This window comes from Felis catus, chromosome B2 (genome assembly GCF_018350175.1).
Source record: "Felis catus isolate Fca126 chromosome B2, F.catus_Fca126_mat1.0, whole genome shotgun sequence".
Taxonomy (NCBI): domain Eukaryota; kingdom Metazoa; phylum Chordata; class Mammalia; order Carnivora; family Felidae; genus Felis; species Felis catus.
The window spans coordinates 94,541,081-94,560,576 of NC_058372.1; the positions used below are offsets into that span (position 1 = coordinate 94,541,081).

Below are 19,496 nucleotides of genomic sequence, written 5' to 3' on the forward strand. Positions count from 1 at the left end.
TGTTTCCTCCCGCTTCCTTCGGTTAATGTCCAATTTTACCATTTAGATTTTATTCTTTCTACTTAATGCTTGTGTCACAGATTTTTTTTTCACATTCTATCTAAAGTATGTGGCAAGAATATTCACTGGCTCAGCTCCCATGCATACATCTTCAGTAAAGTCCCTTTTTTCCACTTTCTTTTGTGGTTTTGCATTTTGCTTTGTTGACTCTTGCTTCAGATTCTCTGGGTTAAGATCCAAATGGCAAGCCAGAACACCAATTTCTTCATTTGCATGGAGACATAAAATGTCTAGAATCAGCATCCCCTTCCCTGTACAGAATTGGCTAAACCTCACACACCTGGCCCCTTGACTAACTTTTTTTAGACTTTGGGCTGAACAAAAATTTCCTGAGCATGTTACTCCTGCTGTCAGATTACACTACAATGAAGTAAAGTACATTAGCCACATTCCAGGCCCAGGGCTGTACCCTGGTCATTGTGATAGGGCTTTGCCAGCTCCAGGCACATGATGTGAAATAAGAGACCCTTAGGTGTTTATTTAAGTGGATCTATTTTAATTTTCAAATTCCTAACAACATTTTCCCAATGAATATTTGGGTTCCTTATTTACATTTTGCTTGATTTCTTTCCCAGAATATTTATTCGCTTCCCTCCAGCAGTGTGTTTTCTAGTTCTTAACTCCTGTACCTCCTTTAAAGGACTTATTCTGAGTTTATCAAAATACATAGCAGTTCCTGGATCCAGTATTCAGTGCTGTCTGTGGTCTCCAGTTTTGCATATTCTCCTTATTTGCCTTTACCGTGAACACTTGCCGGCTCTCCTTGTTTCATCGTGCTCTTCGTCCTGCTCTTTGTAACCTGTCTGCCCTCCATCTGGACGAAGACTCTGGGCATCAAGGAAGTGGTCTCAGGTTTCATGGCACAACAGCAACCTTGCCCTCCACTTATCTGGTTTCCGAAGCACATGTCCGCTTTCAGTCAGCAACTTAGAACGTCACCTAGAACTGCAGCAGGCTTCTACAGGAGCCACTGGAGTCTACCAGTTTCTAACCAAGCTTGCCACAGGGAAGTGCCATTTGGTCTGAGGCTCCTGCTGGTGCTTCAACTTCCTCCTCTTGACCAGAAGCCAATGGACTTGAACCACGATGGTTGGTTTGAGGAGGTTTTATTAATGGCCACTGGGAGAACTCAGTGTCATGGAGGCCACTTCCCTACTCCCTGCAAATCAGCCGTCAGGGCATCTCCCAGCATGTGGCTCAGTGTCGCCTCTATGAGATTATGTGTGAGAAGTGCCCTTTAGGATTCACCGTTAGCACTTCCGTTGCATGTTGTCTTCCATTGTTTCACAGCTGATCGTGGAGTTGCTCATCTCCCCTCTTGTGCCCTCATTAGATGATAAATTCCAGGCATGCAGGCCCCGACTTACTCATCTCCACATGCCTCCCGCCTACGGCACTGTGCCCGGGGAGGAGTGGAAGAAAATGTCTGTAAAAGGAATTTCATGGAACTGTGATTGAGAACGTACAGAATCTTTTAGGGGTGGTCATGCATCGTTAGGCTAGCAAAGGACCTTTCTGTAGCCGTGAGAGGTTTGGAAATCTGTTCTCAAGTTCTTGTAGCAGGGGACACATCATGTTTTGCAAAAGTATTTAAAGGAAAGGAGACTGCGTGTTCTGATTGAGCCGTCTGAGGATATACACATGCAAAAGGCAGGAGTTGATGCAGGGAAGCAAACCCCCCCCCCCATCTTGCTTCATCCTCAACCATCCCCTTTCTCTCTGTTTTTCCCCAAGTCCCCGGTTTGAGCTAATCTTCTTAGGGGAACTTTTTAGCCCTGTTTAATCAGGAGACAGGAAATGTGAGGTGGAGAGAGGAATTTACAGGGGGAGGCATGACATTCTGAAAACTCTGTATGTTCTTTGAAATATATTAAAATACAGATTCGCATTTTCGGACCCAAAATATCCGGGTTGCCTTGAAGGAGGATTAGGAGTGTCACAGCAGGGATGCAAAGAGAAAGAGTCAACATCCACCCTTTGACATCTAGAGGAGGGCTTCTGGGTCGCAGAAAAGCATTCGTTTTGAAAGTCAAGCTTTGTGGCGAGAGAATTTCTTTAGCACCTGTCAAGAGCCATCCTGCGGACTAGATCATAATAAAAGGCAGGGATAGAGAGAAGTCAGCGTATGACAGAAGGTAGGTGGCATGTGTGAAAGAGAAGAGAAAATGAGGAGAAGCAGGCAGTGAGGCACGGGTGTTGTAACCACCCCTCTTTGGGCTGATGTCCGAGCAGCCAAGGTGAATTGGCGGAGACAAAAGCAAAGGGCTCTGTGCCCTGAACGTTCTGGATCCCTGGGAGGTTGGCAACATCCGCCTGTTGGCACATCTACCAAGGCTCTCCCCTGAAGGAGAAGTTGTCGTGACAGATGGGCCCGAGGCGGCGCCCAGAGCTCCACAGCCTACCAGGCAGTTTGCAGGGAGCCAGAGGTCCCTGAGAGGCCCACTGCAGAAATTTAGAGATCTGGGGAGGACTGCCTGGAGGCGGAGGTCAGGAGGAAGAAGCTGCAGAGGAAGGGGAAGTGGCCAGCACGCTGGAGCCTGGTGGCAGATGATAGAATGCTGTTCCCAGCGGGCAGGTGGATGGGCCCATTGAGCCCCAGCAGTCACTGGTGTAGGACCCAGACCAGATCTTTACTGTGACCACGGCCTGGCCCCTAGAAGGAAGGTGAGAGACAGACCAGCTAGAGGAGAAGAGTGCCTTTAGTTAGCGAAGCCATTCGCTCATTGAAGCCATGTGGGGTAAATAATATTTTTATTTTGTGTCTGAAGATGCCGCGGCTCCAGAAGTTGAGGTGATTTACCCAAATTCATCCAGGGGCCAGCAGACTCAGGTCAGGATTCAGCACTCACCCCCAGCAGTGCAGCCAGGTGCTTAGCATCACTTTCTCTGCTCCATTGAAGCTTTTGATGTTTTCTGGTTTCTACTTTTAGCTGTCTTGCTTAATTTGGAAAGATGCCCAGAATTCCTCCCAGATGCACACCCCAAACAAGTAAAATGCAACGTGGCTTGGTACTGTGGTAATGACTCAATCAATTACCTTAAAAATTTTTTTTTAAGTTTATTTATTTTTGAGAGAGAGAGAGCACGAGCGAGGGAGGGGCAGAGACAGAGAGGGAGACACAGAATCTGAAACAGACTCCATGCTCTGAGCTGTCAGCACAGAGCCCGATGAAGGGCTTTAAGTCAGAGAAAGGTGAGATCATGACCTGAGCCGAAGTCAGATGCTTAACGGACCGAGTCACCCAGGTGCCCCATCAATCAGTTACCTTTTAATAAAAATGCTGCAGTAATTCCAAAAAACAAAAAACAAAACAAAACAAAAAAACCCCAAACTCCACATGGGACAAAAGTGGTTATTGGGGGAATCCCTTGATGAGTTCTCTCAGTTGATTTTATGACTCACTTATTTGGAGCTTATTGGATTTACATTTTATACCCCAAACTCAAAAGGAAATCGTTAAACATAGCAGAATGTTGAATGTTCACACTTCATGCCTTTTCCATTTTTCTTTGTTTTGCATATGGTCAGAGCCTGTGATAAAGACCTATCACAGTACCTATATTTTTCTCATTAACCAATGGAGAAACTCCGTTGCTTAATCGGGATTTTGTCATATTTTACATTTCAAGTTTTTCTTGGGAGTTAAAAAAATATATACGCTTGTCACCAGACAAAGCCAACACAGAAAGAGGTGGCAAAGGAGTTAGCGCGTGTGGCCTGAGTGGGAGGCACCTGTGGTCTGACTGAGGTCAGGGGAGCTTAGAGAACTGGGTATGGCAGCTCATCCCAGGCCAGTACACAGACCCGCCGCTCCCCACCTCCTCTCCACCAGCATTTGCCCAGTAAGTTCAGCCGCAAAGTAGGTGACACTGGAAGTGGAGGGAGGTGCATGTTGACTGTACACAAGTGTGATTAAAAGCCACTCCTTTTATTCTGTCTGGAGACAAAATAGCTTCCTAGATCAAATGTTTATGATTTGAACTTGAAATGTCATTGGTGGAATATGTATTTTGCTTACAAATGAGACTAAGGGAGTTGTATGGAGGCTTCTCTAAGTCAGACATAGGGGTTTGGAAATGTCTTGACCCCTATCAAAGTACAATAAACTTGACATTAATAATTCCTTGCTGGGTTTTTTGAAATTTCTTAACTTTTATTTAGATTTGAAAATATTGGGAAGGACTAAAATGACATATGTAGTGCTGGACTGACTGTATTTGTCTTTGGGTACCCACATGACATGTAGCATCTGTGCTCCATGGCCAGACATACTGCTCCACCTGGGTTTTAAAATACAGGGAGCAGAGTGGGGTGCCTGGGTGGCTCAGTCCAGCTTAAAGTGTCCAGCTTCAATTCAGATCATGATCTCATGGCTCGTGGGTTCGAGTCCTGTGTCAGACTCTGTGCTGACAGCTCGGAGCCTGGAGCCTGCTTCGGATTCTGTGTCTTCCTCTCTCTCTGCCCCTCCCCAACTCATTTGTGCACGCACACGCTCTCCTTCTCTCTCTCAAAGATAAATAAACATTAAATAATAATAATAAAATAAAATATGGGGAGCAGAGTTTGGTAAACGCCTTGGCTGGACATTAAAGTAAGACAGTAAGACTTCATATTGTGATCCCAAAAGGATTAAATCCACATCACTAGGGAGTTCAATTTAATGAGTCTTAGAAAATAGATGATCACCTTTCTTAAGGAAATGTATAGCATCCTTCTAATACATGCAAATTCAACAGAAATTAGAATATACCAGGATTTCTCATTTAGCTGAATTTTATTTAACATAATTTCAAATAAATTTAGGCATACGATAATTACAGCAGGATTGCAACAGTTTTATAGAAATTGAGAATTATAGCATTGTGAATTAGGAGACAAGAGAAAAAAAAATTCTCACACATCCCCCTAAGAGCTAACATCATTTTGGTGTGTTAATCATTGATTCCTCAGCTGACCCCCCCACATGGGAATCACCTGGGAAGCTTGTTACAGTGCAGATCTCAGGTTCCTTCTCTGAGTCAGAGTCACTGCAGGTAAGGCCCCACAAATTTATATTTTTAACAAGCTCCCAGGGTTGATTCTGATTTGCAGCTGGGATATTAGCTTGTTTAGCTACTCAGGGGATAGTTTTACCACCAGTTCATCGGGAGGGCTCATTCCAGGCTTTGTGCACAGATCACCTCTGATGAAGGCAATGGGAAGCCACTAAAGGCTCCAAGCAGGAGGTGACCCAATCTTATTTGCTTTTAAAAGCTTATTCTGGAATCAGTTCATATGAGGGGAGGCAGACTTGGATTCAGGGGGACTGATTATGAAACATGGTGGACATAGCTGAGGCATATTTAGAAGGTGGATTTGGTAGAACCTGGTGATGACTGAATTTCACAAGGAAATAGCAAGACATCTTCTAGACTCAGGGAATAATATAGATGCTAAAGACTATTCATGGAGATAGGGCACACAAGAACTTTATTTCTCTCAAATACTTTTTATTATAATTTATTATTTTTCTCTCAAATACTTTTATTAAATTTTCTCTCAAATTATTGAGAGAAAATATAATTTATTTATAATTTCTCTCAAATACTTTTCCAAAAGGTGGTATTTAAATAATGTATTTTAGTTTAGGCAAAATATAACTGCCATTATATTATAATGAAATCTTTAAGAGGGAAAAGTAGTAACTTCACAGTGGAGAAATCAGGTAGACTTCACCTTAACCAAGAGATCCAAATTAATGTCACCAGGAATGACACATATGCATACCATGTACTCCTGATGTGATGCAGTGAGAAGGGCAGAGCATCACATCTGGGGTATTCTTACCAAAAGTACATAACCTTGTTTTTGTAATGAGAAAACCTCAAACTGAAAATAAGGGACATTCTACAAAATAACTGGCCAGTCCTCTTCCAATGTGTCAAGGGCAATGGAAGGCAAAGAAAAAGAGGCACTGTCATAAACAGAAGACTAAGGAGACATGACAGCCAAATAAAATGTGGAGCCTGGGACAGAAAAAGGATATTTAGTGGGAAAACGGACAAAATTTGAATAAGGTGTGTAAGTTATTTAATAGTGTTATAGCGTGTGATGGTCCCCAGGTTTTGATAATTTTACTATGATTATGGAAGATGTTAGATTTAGGGAAATCTGAGTGAAGGGCATATGTGTTTTCTGCTACTTTAGCCACTTTTCTGTATATCTAAATTACAAAGTTGAAAAATTACAAACAACATTCATTTTTGTAACAATTAAAAAATATAGAGTAAAAGACACCTTTAAAGGGTTTACAGCTTCTGTGATAAAGTCACTGGTGCTTGAAACAATGTGTATGTAGGGTACAAAATCTATGTGAATTGGTTCCAGTTCCTGTGTGTCTAGTAATTTTCCTCTTCACTAGTTTGGACTGGTTTAGGCTACAAAACCTCTGTATTTCCACTATCTTCATCATTGGTCTCAGCTGAACCTTTTGATATTGTGGGATTCCTGGGGGTAAATTCCTGCGTGACAGGTGAGGCCACATAACAGCACTCCTGGGCTGAAACGCTGAGATCAAGACTGAAAGGCAAACTGTCCGCAATATCTATTCCTTAATTTCCCTTCTGGAAACATCTCTTCCCAGAACTACCTTCCTACTCTGACCATTCTCTCCCTCACTGAGTAAACCGGAAACCCACTTTAACCCACTTGTTATCCCTCACAGCTATGGAGGGATAACTTGGAAATAGCAAAATCAACTCACAAGTTCAGGTGTTAACAGGCAAGGAAGCCCCTCCTAGTTTTCTTCCCTCTCAAAAGACATTTGCATTTAACAACTATCCGGGATGAACTGGAGGGGATTTTACACTCTGAGGCAAGACCAGAGCAGTGCAGAGCTGGGTGGGGAGTTGCCAGTGTTTCTGGAGTCATTCAGGTACGTGAAACTTGTGGAGTTAAGGTTGCAGGGATCTTTGCACTCTGGAACTGGCCTGTTGTAGGGCCAACACCTAAATGTCCTGGGAGAAGTAACATGAGGTTGGTTACCTGTGTTAACTTCCATTGTTTTTGCCAGAATTGAGGCTTGTTACGTTTTGATGCTGACCTTGTTTTCAAGTTAACCTTGGTTTGACTCTCTCTTCAAAATGGCTGGAAGCTCTTGCTTTGACACTTACCAACACCATTAATATTTTGGGACCAGAGAACAGTATTATATTTTCATTGCCAACTCAAATGTAAATCGTGTTCTAAATCCCATATTAAAAATAATTTTTTTAATGTTTATTTATTTTTGAGAGAGACAGAGACAGAGTGTGAGTTGGGGAGGGGCAGAGAGAAAGGGAGACAGAATCCGGAACAGGCTCCAGGCTCCAAGTTGTCAGCACAGAGCCTGACGCGGGGCTCGAACTCACAAACCGTGAGATCATGACCTGAGCTGTAGTGGGATGCTCAACCGACTGAGCCACTCAGGCACCCCTCTAAATCCCATATTACCATTAAGGTAGTTTGTTTACAATTCCTAGTGTTATTTGGCATTAACCTCTCCCACAAATGGCCATCAGGACATTTTCTCTTGAACAGTAGAGATGGTGATAGCTTTCTTAGTTGTTTACCCAGCATTATATGAAGCCTCCTTGCCTTTGTGTCCCTTGCCTGCCTTCAGCTGATGCAGTAAAGAGTCTGCCCGAGGCCCTGAGCTTCTTAGCAGAGAGAAGCCTGGCAAGTGGATTCAGGGCATTATTTGCAGGACAGGTACCAGAGTCTGAGCCTTAGGAGCAGACTCAGGAGAGGGAGAGCTGTGCCCCGAGAGCTGAACTCTGACTGCTCAAAATAGTCCTCGTAGTCTTTGTCCTCCAAGCCCGAACCTGATAAACAAGCTTTAATCTCAATTGCTCCCTGTCACCTGCCTTTTACTTGACACTGCAATTCTCCAGGTGGCTATTCCTGGAGGGTGCTTATCCAGAGATTCATTTCTTCCTTTTTATCTCACTGCCAATGTTAACTTTGACTTTATGGAAGTATAATTTATAAGCCATAAAATTCACTATTTCAAGTGTACAATTCAAGGACTTTTTTTTTGTAGAAGTAAGAACTTTTTTACTGGGTTGTGCATCCATTGCTGCAATCCAGTTTTAGAACATTTCATCATCCTAGTAAAATTCCTTTATGTCCGTTAACCCCCAACTCCAGGCAACCTCTTATCTATGTTCTTCTGTGTTAATATAGTGTTAATATAGACTTTTTTTTTTTTTTTTGCATTTCATATAAGTGGAATAATATGGTATGTGGTCATTTGTGTCTGGCTTCTTTAACTTAGCATAATGTTTTTGAGGTTCTTCCATGAGGTAAGCAGGTCAGTGCTGTTTTTGTGATGGCAGGTTCCTACTACCCCAACCTCAAAATTCCTTAAAGCTGCTAAGACCACCTGCTCGTTAAGTGGTCCTCCCACTTCTCTTCCTGTTCCCCTAGCGTCAGTTTTCCACGTTATTGGGTCTGATCTGTTCTTCTCCCTGCTCAGCATGGATGGCCTCACCTGGGCTCAGCTGTCTGGCCCTGACCTCTCCAGTCCACCTCACCACATTCAGGTCTTGTTCAAATGATACTTCCTTAAAGGGGTCCTCTCTGACCTCCTTGACTAAAATAACATCACTTGTCCTGAACTATTAGCTTGCCCTGCTCTGTTTCTTCATAGTTTATTAATTCTTTAAATTATATTTTCTGTTTATCTTTAAAAATATTTTTGAGTTATAATTGCCATATAACATTAGTTTCAAGTGTACGTGATTCAATAGATGTTTACATTGCAAAATTATCACCACACTAAGTCTAGTTAATACCCATTATCATACTAACATATATATTTTTCCTTGTGGTAAGAACTTTTAAAATCTACTTTCTTAGCAACTTTCAAATATACAGTGCAATGTTATTAACTATAGTCTTCATGCTGTTCATTATATACCGAGGACTGACTTATTTTATGACAAGAAGTTTGTGTTTGTTGACCACCTTCACCCATTCTGCACCCTCTGCCTTCCACCCCATCTCTGGCAACCACCAATCTGTTCTCTGTATCTGTGAGTTCATTTTTTCTTTTTAAAGATTTCACATATTAGGGGTGCCCAGGTGGCTTAGTCAGTTAAGTGTCTGACTTCAACTTGGTCATGATCTCACCATTTGTGAGTTTGAGCCCTGCATCAGGCTCTGCTCTCAGCACAGAGCCTGCTTCAGATCCTTTGTCCCCCTCTCTGTCTTAGGCTGTGGTGGGCTTAGGTGATAGATACACTCCAGAGGTTAATAGGACAAAAAATTGAGAAGCCGTGCTTCTAGAGGATTTAGGGAATGGATGCCAGTGGGTGGTTGGCAACCATCTAGTTCAGGTGTTGGAGCTGGACATGAATGGTAAAAGCCCAGAAGAAGCTAGTAAAAAAAGATCTCTGAAATAATGAAAAGAGTTTTTCCATCCTGAAGCCCTTTTTGAACAATTGGTATGTGGTGACCTTGGAAGGTACTTTCTCAGGTAATGTCTCATCATCATCGATACATAGTCAAGACATTAGTTATGTCTAAGGATAAGAGGAATACTAAGTTAAAGTAAAATCATATTACTAGACATGATTTTATAAGGAGAGCTGAGAGAGTGCCTGGAAGTGGTTGGGGGCAGTCGTTTACTGTATGGTATGTGGGGATTTGGTGGGTCATTAGGTGTTATCATGTAAGGGAAAGGCTTACTAGTAGAGTGAATACGTAAGCTTGAATTAAGGCCATAGTGAATTCAAGGATAGTAGAATAAGAATGATGAAGGTTAATGAGAGCCTTGGTGGGCTAATGTTCATTAAGGCAAGGCTTCCTCCTCCAAATAAATGAATGAGTAGGTGTTCAGCAGTGATATTGGCAGTTTGTACTAGATACAGCTAGTGCTCTTGGTTGGATGAAAAGACTAATGGTTTCGTTAACTACTAGTACTGGAATGAGTGGGATGGGTGTCCCTTGAGATAGAAAGTGGGCTAAGGATGCTTTTGTTTTGTGATGCAAGCCATTAATTACTGTCCCTACTTAAGGTGGAATGGCTATTCCCAGATTCACTGAAAGTTGTATGGTAGGTGTAAATGAGTGTGGTAGTAGGCCCAGGGGCTTGCTGGGTCAATAAAAGGATGAGGAATAGAATATTAGGGTTCAGTTTTGTCCTTGATTTTGTCCTATGATTATGGATAATTATTATTTGTTTTTTTTTAAATATATGAAACGTGTTGTCGGATTGGTTTCCATACAACACCCAGTCTTGCTCATCCCAAAAGATGCCCTCTTCAATACCCATCACCCACCCTCCCCACCCTCCCACCCCCCATCAACCCTCAGTTTGTTCTCAGTTTTTAAGAGTCTCTTATGCTTTGGCTCTCTCCCACTCTAACCTCTTTTTTTTTTTTTTTTCCTTCCCCTACCCCATGGGTTTCTGTTAAGTTTCTCAGGATCCACATAAGAGTGAACACATATGGTATCTGTCTTTCTCTGTATGGCTTATTGGATAGTTATTATTTGGTCTGATGTTAACTGACTTAGTCATTGTTTGATAGCAATTAGACAGTTGTTGATTAGCTGGCTAGGTATAGGGGATATAACGAATAAAACTTTAATAGATAACCCTATCATTATTGGGGTACTGAAAGAGACACATAGATTTTCATTTACTTTTTCTCTCAAGAGGTGAGGTACTCCAGTGTCGTCGTCGTTTTTAATTCTGAGCTTGATGGGTAGTAATGTTTTGAAATGTTTAGTTGAAATATAACAAATAGGGTTATAATGATTGATATGAAGGTGATAAATTATGTTGATGTGTCTAGTTGTGGCATATCATTAAAAAGAGGCTTAAACTCTGTCTTTAACTTATAAGGTTAATGCTATTTAGCTTCTTAATGACATTACAGTACAGTTGCAGATCATTTTTCTAAGTGTTTTAGTGGAATTAACTCAGGAATGATTGGTATAAAACTGATTTAACCCACATATTTCTGAGCACTGCCCATAATATAGGCCTGGATGTATAGGTATTCTGGTTGATTTAATTGTCTGGAGATGGCATCTATTTTTAGGCCTAGAGAGGGATGGATCATGAGTGTAAGATGTCTGCTAATGAGATTAATATTTGGATTGTTATTTCTATGCAAAAACAACTTGGTTGTCAACCTTTACTCGTTGTAGTTCTCCTGGTGTTAGGTGTTGTGTGGGGATCAAAGTTTAAGAAGTCAAAGAAGTCAAGAAATAGAAGTCACAGTTTAAGTCTTCATAGTCTGTATATTCATAGCTTCAGTATCATTGATGGCCCATAGTTTTTACAGTTAGTGAGGGGTTGTTGATCTCAATTAGGATTAGGATAGTCGCTGGTAGGATAGTCTATATTGTTTCTACTTCTTGTACATCTATTGTATTTAGGTTAATTTAGCTGTTAATATTAATGAAATGATATAAAGAACTAGAGAGCTGATTAAGAAGATGATTATGTATGGTTGTTAAAGTGTAGGAGTTCTTCTATGATGGGGGATGTTGTACCTTAGAAGCCTAGTTGAATGGATATGCCACAGAGATATAAAGAACTTACACCCAGGAGAGCCCGGGTGGCTCAGTTGGTTGAGCGTCTGACTTTGGCTCAGGTGATGATCTCCCAGTCTGTGGGTTCAGGCCCCACATTGGGTTCTGTGCTGACAGCTCAGAGCCTGGAGCCTGCTTTGGATTCAGTGTCTCCCTCTCTCTCTTCCCCTCCCCCACTTGTGCTCTCTCTCTCTCTCCCTCTCAAAAATAAATAAACATAAAAAAATTTTTAAATGACTTACACCCATAATTTAACTTTGACAAAGTTATGTAATTTTTACTAATATTTCACTTTTGAGAAAGACATAATGGTTATGGTATTGACTTGAAACCATTTTGAGAGGGTTCTATTTTTTCCTTTCTTATTTTAGACTTATATAAGTGGGTTCTTCAAATGAATGATATTGTAGAGGTTAGCCGTGTAGTCATTCAAGATTAGTGTTAGTTAATTCCACTATTGCTACTTCTCATTTAGATGCAAATGCTTCTCAAATTATGAATATAATTAATATTACTGCTGTTAGGGAGATAAATAAACCTACAGTGGCATAGTATTTCATGTTATGTATGCATCTGGATAGTCAGTGCAATGTCAGAGCATTCTTGAGAGGCCAAGAAAGTGCTATGGGAAGAAAGGTATATTAGCTCCAATTACTATGATTGTAAAGAGGCTTTTGCCCAAGTATGGTTGAATGTGTAGCCTGAAAATAATGGGAATAGTGACTAAACCTTCCTATGATGGTGAATAATGCTCCTATTGATAATACATATAAAAATGTCTTACCAAACGTATGTGTCCTGGAGAATAATGTCTAGGGATGAGTTGGCTAAGACAATTCCTGTTAGACCTCCTACTGTGAATAGGAAGATAAAAGTTATAGTATGGCTAGTAATCATTTAATGTTTCTATGAAGGGTTTCTAGTTAACTAAATACTTTTATTCCTGTAGGGATGACAATAATTCTATTAGCTGATGTAAAACATGCTTGCGTATCAACATCTGTGCCTACTGTTAATATATGATAGGCTCATACAATAAAACCTAGCAATCCAGGAGATATTATCACTCAGACTATTCCTATATGTCCAAAAGGTTCTTTTTTACCTGAATAATACATCATACCACATGAAATTATTCTAAATTCAGGGAAGATAAGAATATAAACTTTGGGATATCTGGAGAATCGAAATCAAAATAGGTATTGGTGGGGCACCTGGGAGGCTCAGTCAGTTAAGTGTCTGACTCTTGATTTTGGCTCAGGTCATGATCTCACAGTTGTGGGATTAAGCCCGATGTCAGGCTCCATGCTGGGTATGGATCCTGCTTAGGATTCTCTCTGTCCCTCTCCCTCTGATTCTCCCCTGCTTTCTTTCTCTCTGAAACAACAACAACCACCACCAAACAAAAAAACTCAAAGTAGGTATTGGTATCAACTTGGGTTGCCTCCTCCTATAGGATCAAAGAATGTGGTGTGTAGGTTATGGTCCGTTAGTAATATGGTAATTCAGACTAAGACTGGATGTGATAGTAGTCGCAGGATGGTTGTGGTTAGGAGGGATCCGATGAATGAAGGTGTTGGGTATTGAGATATAGCTGGGTGGTTTTATATTAATAATTATGGTAATATGATTGATAGCCCCTAAAATTGAGGCTACACATAGATGCAGAGAGAAGATGTTAAATTGACTGAGGCTTCTATGTGAGCTAGGTTGCTGGCTAGGGGTGCTTATACTGTTCAACCGGTTCCTGTACCTGCTCCAACTGTTGGTGAGTAAGAGCAGAAATGATGGTGGTTATAGTCAAAGCTTATGTTATTTATTTGGGGGAATGCTTTATTAGGTGCTCTGATTGTTAAGGGGACTAAACAGTTCCCAAATTCTCTGATTATAATAGGTAATACTCTAAAGAAGATTCCCACAAGTGCATGGGCAATTGTGAGTACATTATAAATTAGGTCATCTCCCGATAAACTCCAGGTTGGCCAAGTTACATATGGGTTAAAAGCTTCAGGCAGTTCCTCCTATTTTAGTTAATGCACCAGATAGTAGGTATAGAGTGCTGATATCTTTATGGTTTGTGGAGAATAGTGGGCAGTTTATGAACATAAGTAAAATGGCTGAGTAAGCAGTAACCTCTAAATCTAAAGTCAGAGGTTGAGTCTTCTTTTTGTCAAGCCCTGTGGTGAATATCCTACTGAATTACAAATTCAAAGAAGCAGCTCCAACACTGCTGGGCTTCTCCTGCCCTTTTCCCCTGCTAGATGGTGAGAGACGTAATTCAAGCCAACTGATAAGGGTATTAACCACCAACTAAAATTTCATGGGGTGGAAACCCACCAATCTAGTAAGGTTTTAGCTTAAAGAACTTGATTTGCATTCAATTGATGTAGGATAGAGTTTTGCAATCCCTGTACTTTTTAGGAATTAAGTGAATATACTTGCTTAGGACTTTGAAGGGTTTTGGTCTTTTCTAACCTAAATTTCTAGTCCAGGATTGATAGGTGCAGGTGGGAGGACTGTTGTTGATGTCATAATTAGTGGTGTTAAAAGAGTTAATCATTTTGTACTTTCAAAATGTCCTTTTATGTTGTTTACTGATGGAAATATAATTAGTGATGTGAAGTTAATTGCATGTAGAAGTACAGATTGAGTAGTGCTATAATGGCTATTAATGTTGGTATAATAAAATCATTTTTTTTTTGTCATTTCCTGGATAATTATCCATTTGGGCAGGAATCCTTAGAGAGGAGGAAGGCCTATTGATAGTATGGTAGTGAAGATTAATATAGTGATTAAGGGTATTTTGTTTCATATATATGAGAGTGATAGTGTTGTGGTGGATGAATTACACATAATATATATGCGGTGAGTGTCATCGTGATGTCGTTGTAAGGTATTATTCATCTCATGTGGGCAACTGATGAATAGGATATGATTTTTCACAGTTGGGTTTGGTTAAGCCCACCTCATCTTCCAGTTACAATTGATGTAATAGCTATGATTAGAATTAAGTTTGGATTAATGGATGGTGAGATTTGGCATAAGACTGACATTGGTGCAGGGTTTTGTTGTATTAATAAAATTAACATGAAGATAAGGGAATTCCTTGTATTACTTCAAAGTAAAAAAAAAAATTTTAATGTTTATATATTTTTGAGAGAGAGAATGAGCGAGCAAGGGAGGGGCAGTGAGGGAGACACAGAATCTGAAGCAGTCTCCAGGCTCTGAGCTGTTAGCATAGGGCCCAATGCAGGGCTCGAACTCACAAACGGTGAGACCATGACCTGAGTCTAAGTCGGACGCTTAACCGACTGAGCCACCCAGGCACCCCTCTTGTGTTACTTCAGGTACTCAGAAGTGGAAAGGGGGAAGTCCAAGTTTTATAATGAGAGCTATTGTTACAATGGCAGATGGATGCTGTGGGATTAAAGATTTTTGTAATTGTTCATTGTCCATAGTATATTAAGTTATTAATGGCCATTATAAGCAGTATTGATGTGGTTGCTTGTGTTAGAAAATATTTAGTAGATACTGCTATGTCTCAGGGGTTAATCGTTTAATTCTTAAAAGTAGTTTGATTCCTATAATTCCAGAAATAAGGTCTAAACATCTATTATTTACATTTACTCTGTCAAGGAAATTCTTTGTCAGACATATTTTTGGGATTGTGATGTCATACCTGGTGTAATTATAGGCAAGGATATGTATTGCATACAAAGGGCTAATGTAATGATAGAAAGTTTTTTCACAAGAGATATATCAGTTAGTTGTTTTGGAATTGTGGGTAAAATGTCCGGATTCATGGGAAGGTAATGGTTAGTAGGAGGGTTTTGATAATAAAATTAACTGTATGTAGTTCTGGCAAGTAGTTCTGGCATTCCTAAATGTTTCTAGGAATATGATTGTTGTGAAAATGTTTATTAGGATGATTTTGGCCTATTCTGCTAGGAAAAATAGGGCAAAAGGGCCTTCTGCATATTCACTGCTGAAGCTAGTGACTAGTTCTGATTCTGAGACTCTGTTGGTTTCTGGTAGGGTTGAAATGAATCATATCATGGCTAGTAGTCATGATAGAAAAATTAATCATAAGAATTCTTGATTAGTGATTAATGTTGGTAGTATAAACAATCCATTTATTAACAGTACTGATAGTAAGATAATTACTAGAGTTACTTTATATGAAATTCTCTGGGCTACTGCTCCTACAGCTCCAGTTAAAGCATATTTGAATTTGAGGCCCATCCAAGTCAGAGGATGGAATATATAACTGAATTTGACATAGCTAGCACGAATAGGTTCTCCTAGGTTTATATTGACTAGTGGATATGGTATAGGCAGGGGAATTTATATTATTGTTGCTATGGTGAGGGCTAAGATTGGTTCACTAATGGATATGGATATTGATGATGTTAGCATTTCATTGGTTCTTTAATGAATAGTTTTATAGCATCAACAATGGGTTGTAATAGACCATGAGGGCCAATAATTTTTGGTCCTTTGCAAAGTTGTATATATTCTAGCACTTTTCATTTGATTAGTTGAGGAATGCTATGGCAAGTGGGGTGGGGATAACCAATGAGATAATATTAATTCTAAACATGTTGTTAGGAAGAGGAATTGAACCTCTGACTATAAGGGTTTAAATTTTACACAGTCACTGGGCTCTGACACCCCCACAAAAACCTGTTCTTGGTCAGGGAATATGTAAATTAACTAAATTAAGATTATACAATCTATTAGTTTGAGGGTACTTCAAACTAATGAAGTAGGCTTCAGTTTTCTTGTCCTTCCATATTGGGAGAAATTTATAATAGAAAGGAACTAACCTGGACTACTTCTGGTCTGAACTCAGATCATGTAGGATTTTAATCATTGAATAAATGAACCATTTATAGTGGCTGCACCTTTTGGATGTCCTGATGTAACTGATAAACTCTATTGTTGATATGAACCCTAGAATAGGATTGCACTGTTATCCAAGGGTAACTTGTTCCGTCAATCAATATCTTGCATCAATAAGTGACGTAATATTTTGATTAGTGAGTCTAGATTTTAATCACTCAAAGGTTATTTTGTTCTTTAAGGTCACTCCAACCAAAATTGCTAGTCCACTTAAAGTCTTGTTATCCCTTATCACCTGATACAGTTCTATAGATCCCTTAACTCATTTTTACTTTTTAAAATTCTTTTTTCTTTTTACTGATCTGTTTGTGTCAGTTCCACTGTACTTTCTTCCAGGTCACTGACTCTTTTGTCTGCTTCATCTAGTCTGCTATTGAATCCCTGTAGTGTATTTTTCAGTTGTATTCTTTAGCTTTATAACTTCTGTTTGGTACTTTCTTATACTTTCTCTTTGTTGAACTTCTCTTCATGTTCATCCATTCTTTTCTCAAGACTGGTGAGCATCTTTGTGACTGTTACTTTGAACTCTTCATCAGGTAAATTACTTATCTCTGTTTCAGTAAGGTTTTATTCTGGAATTTTAGCTTGTTCTTTTCTTTGGAACGTATTTCTTTGTTTCCTCATTTTGCTTACTCTATGCTTCTTATTTTCTTAAATATTTATTTATTTATTTTGAGAGAGAGCACGAGCAGGAGAGGGCCAGAGAGAGAGAGAGAGAGAGAGAGAGAGAGAGAGAGGATCCCAAGCAGGTTCCACACTGTCAGCGCAGAGCCCCATGTGGTACTAGATCTCAGGAACCATGAGATCATGACCTGAACTGAGTGAGATCAAGAGTCAGACACGTAACAGACTGAGCCACCCAAGCACCCCTCTGTGTTTGTTTCTATATATCAAGTCAAAGAGCTATCTCTCCCAGTCTTGAAGAAGTAGTCACAGGAAGACTGGAGATGTGTTTCAGTCTGCTGTCTGTGTAGTACCCTGGGGGTGGTAGCCTACCAAGGACTGTCTCGCCAATTGTTTTAGCCCCGTGGGGTACAGAAACACAAGCCCCCCTGGCCACAAGAGCCAGGTGTTCAAGGGGCATTTTCTGGGTTTTAGTGAGTGGGGTTACAGGAGAGTGCTGAGCTGGGATATGTCTGCCTGCTGAATTTAGTGAGGTAGGCTGTGAGGGAGCATGGTATCTCTTTTTATTTCTTCTTTGACCCATGATTGTTCAGTAGCATGTTGTTTAATCTTCACATATTTGTGAGTTTTCCAGTTCTCTTATAATTGATTTCTACTTTCATATCATTGTGATTGGAAAAGATGCTTGATAGGATTTCAATCTTCTTACATTTAAGACTTCTGGGGGCGCCTCGGTGGCGCAGTCGGTTAAGCGTCCGACTTCAGCCAGGTCACGATCTCGCAGTCCGTGAGTTCGAGCCCCGCGTCAGGCTCTGGGCTGATGGCTCGGAACCTGGAGCCTGTTTCCGATTCTGTGTCTCCCTCTCTCTCTGCCCCTCCCCCGTTCATGCTCTGTCTCTCTCTGTCCCAAAAATAAAATAAACGTTGAAAAAAAAAAAAAAAGACTTCTGCCCTAACATGACCTGTTTTTGAGAATGTTTTGTGTTTTCTTGAGAAGAATGTGTACTCTAGTGCTTTTGAATGGAATATTCTGTACACGTCAACTCCATTTGGTCTAATGTGGCATTTAGGACAGTGTTTCCTTAATTTCTGTCTGAATGATGGATACATTGATGAAAGTGGGGTATTAAAGTCTATGAGTGCTGATGCATAGGGGCACTTGTGCCCCAATGTTTATAGCAGCGCTTTCAAAAATAGTCAAATTATGGAAAGAGCCTAAATGTCCGTCAACTGATGAATGGATAAAGAAGTTGTGGTTTATATACACAATGGAGTACTACATGGCAATGAGAAAGAATGAAATCTGGCCTTTTGTAGCAACGTGGATGGAACTGGAGAGTGTTATGCTAAGTGAAATAAGTCATACAGAGAAACACAAATACCATATGTTTTCACTCTTATGTGGATTCTGAGAAATTTAACAGAAGACCGTGGGGGAGGGGAAGGGGGAAAAAGTTACAGAGAGGGAAGGAGGCAAACCATAATAGACTCTTAAAAACTGAAAATAAACTGAGGGTTGATGGGGGGGCGAGGTGGGGGGAGTGGGTGATGGGCATTGAGGAGGGCATCTGTTGGGATGAGCACTGGGTGTTGTGTGGAAACCAATTCGCCAATAAATTTCATATTAAAAAAAAATAAAATCTTCTATGATTAATGTTTATTTCTGCCTTTCGGTCTGCTAATCTTTGCTTTATATATTTAAGCACTCTTATGTTTGGGTACATAAATATTGATGAATATTATATCCTCTTATTATATTGACACCTTTATCATTACCTAATTACCTTCTTTGTCTCATTACAGTTTTTGTCTTCAAGTCTATTTTGTCTGATATAAGTATAGCTACCCCAAATTTCTTTTGGTTTCATTTGCATGGAATATCTTTTCTCATTCATTTACTTCCAGTCTGTGTGTGTCCTTCTCTCTGAAGTGAATCTCTTGTAGGCAGCAGATAGGTGGGGTTTTTAAAAACTTTTTATTTGAGTGTTACATGTAACATGTAACATGTAACGATGTTACATTAGTTTCAGGTGTACAAAATAGTGATTCGACTTTTTTATATATTATGCTATGCTCCTCACGAGTGCAGACTACCATCTGTCACCATACAATACTATTACAGTATCATTGATTATATTACCTATGTTGTGCCTTTTTATTCTCATGACTTATGATTCCATAAGTAGAAGCCTGTATCTCCATCTTCCCCTCATTCTGTCCATCCTCCTACCTACCCTTCCTCTGACAACCATCAATTTGTTTTCTATGTAAGTCTGATTCCGATTTTTTGTTTGTTTAGTAGATTCTACATGAAGTGACATTATACGGTATTTGCCTTTGCCATTCT

General features: G+C 40.1%; 1 long non-coding RNA gene and 1 pseudogene across 3 annotated transcripts in view; one reads left to right on the forward strand and one right to left on the reverse strand.

Moving 5' to 3' along the window:
* Nucleotides 1-6,508: 6,508 nt before the first annotated feature.
* LOC109499811 overlaps nucleotides 6,509-19,496 on the forward strand; it is a 72,500-nt gene continuing 59,512 nt past the window's right edge. For all 3 annotated transcript variants that reach the window (XR_002157322.3, XR_006598129.1, XR_006598128.1), the window contains exon 1: nucleotides 6,509-6,974. This is a non-coding gene — a long non-coding RNA (uncharacterized LOC109499811). The remainder of the gene's footprint in view (nucleotides 6,975-19,496) is intronic.
* LOC111560506 lies at nucleotides 11,986-13,729 on the reverse strand (annotated as a pseudogene).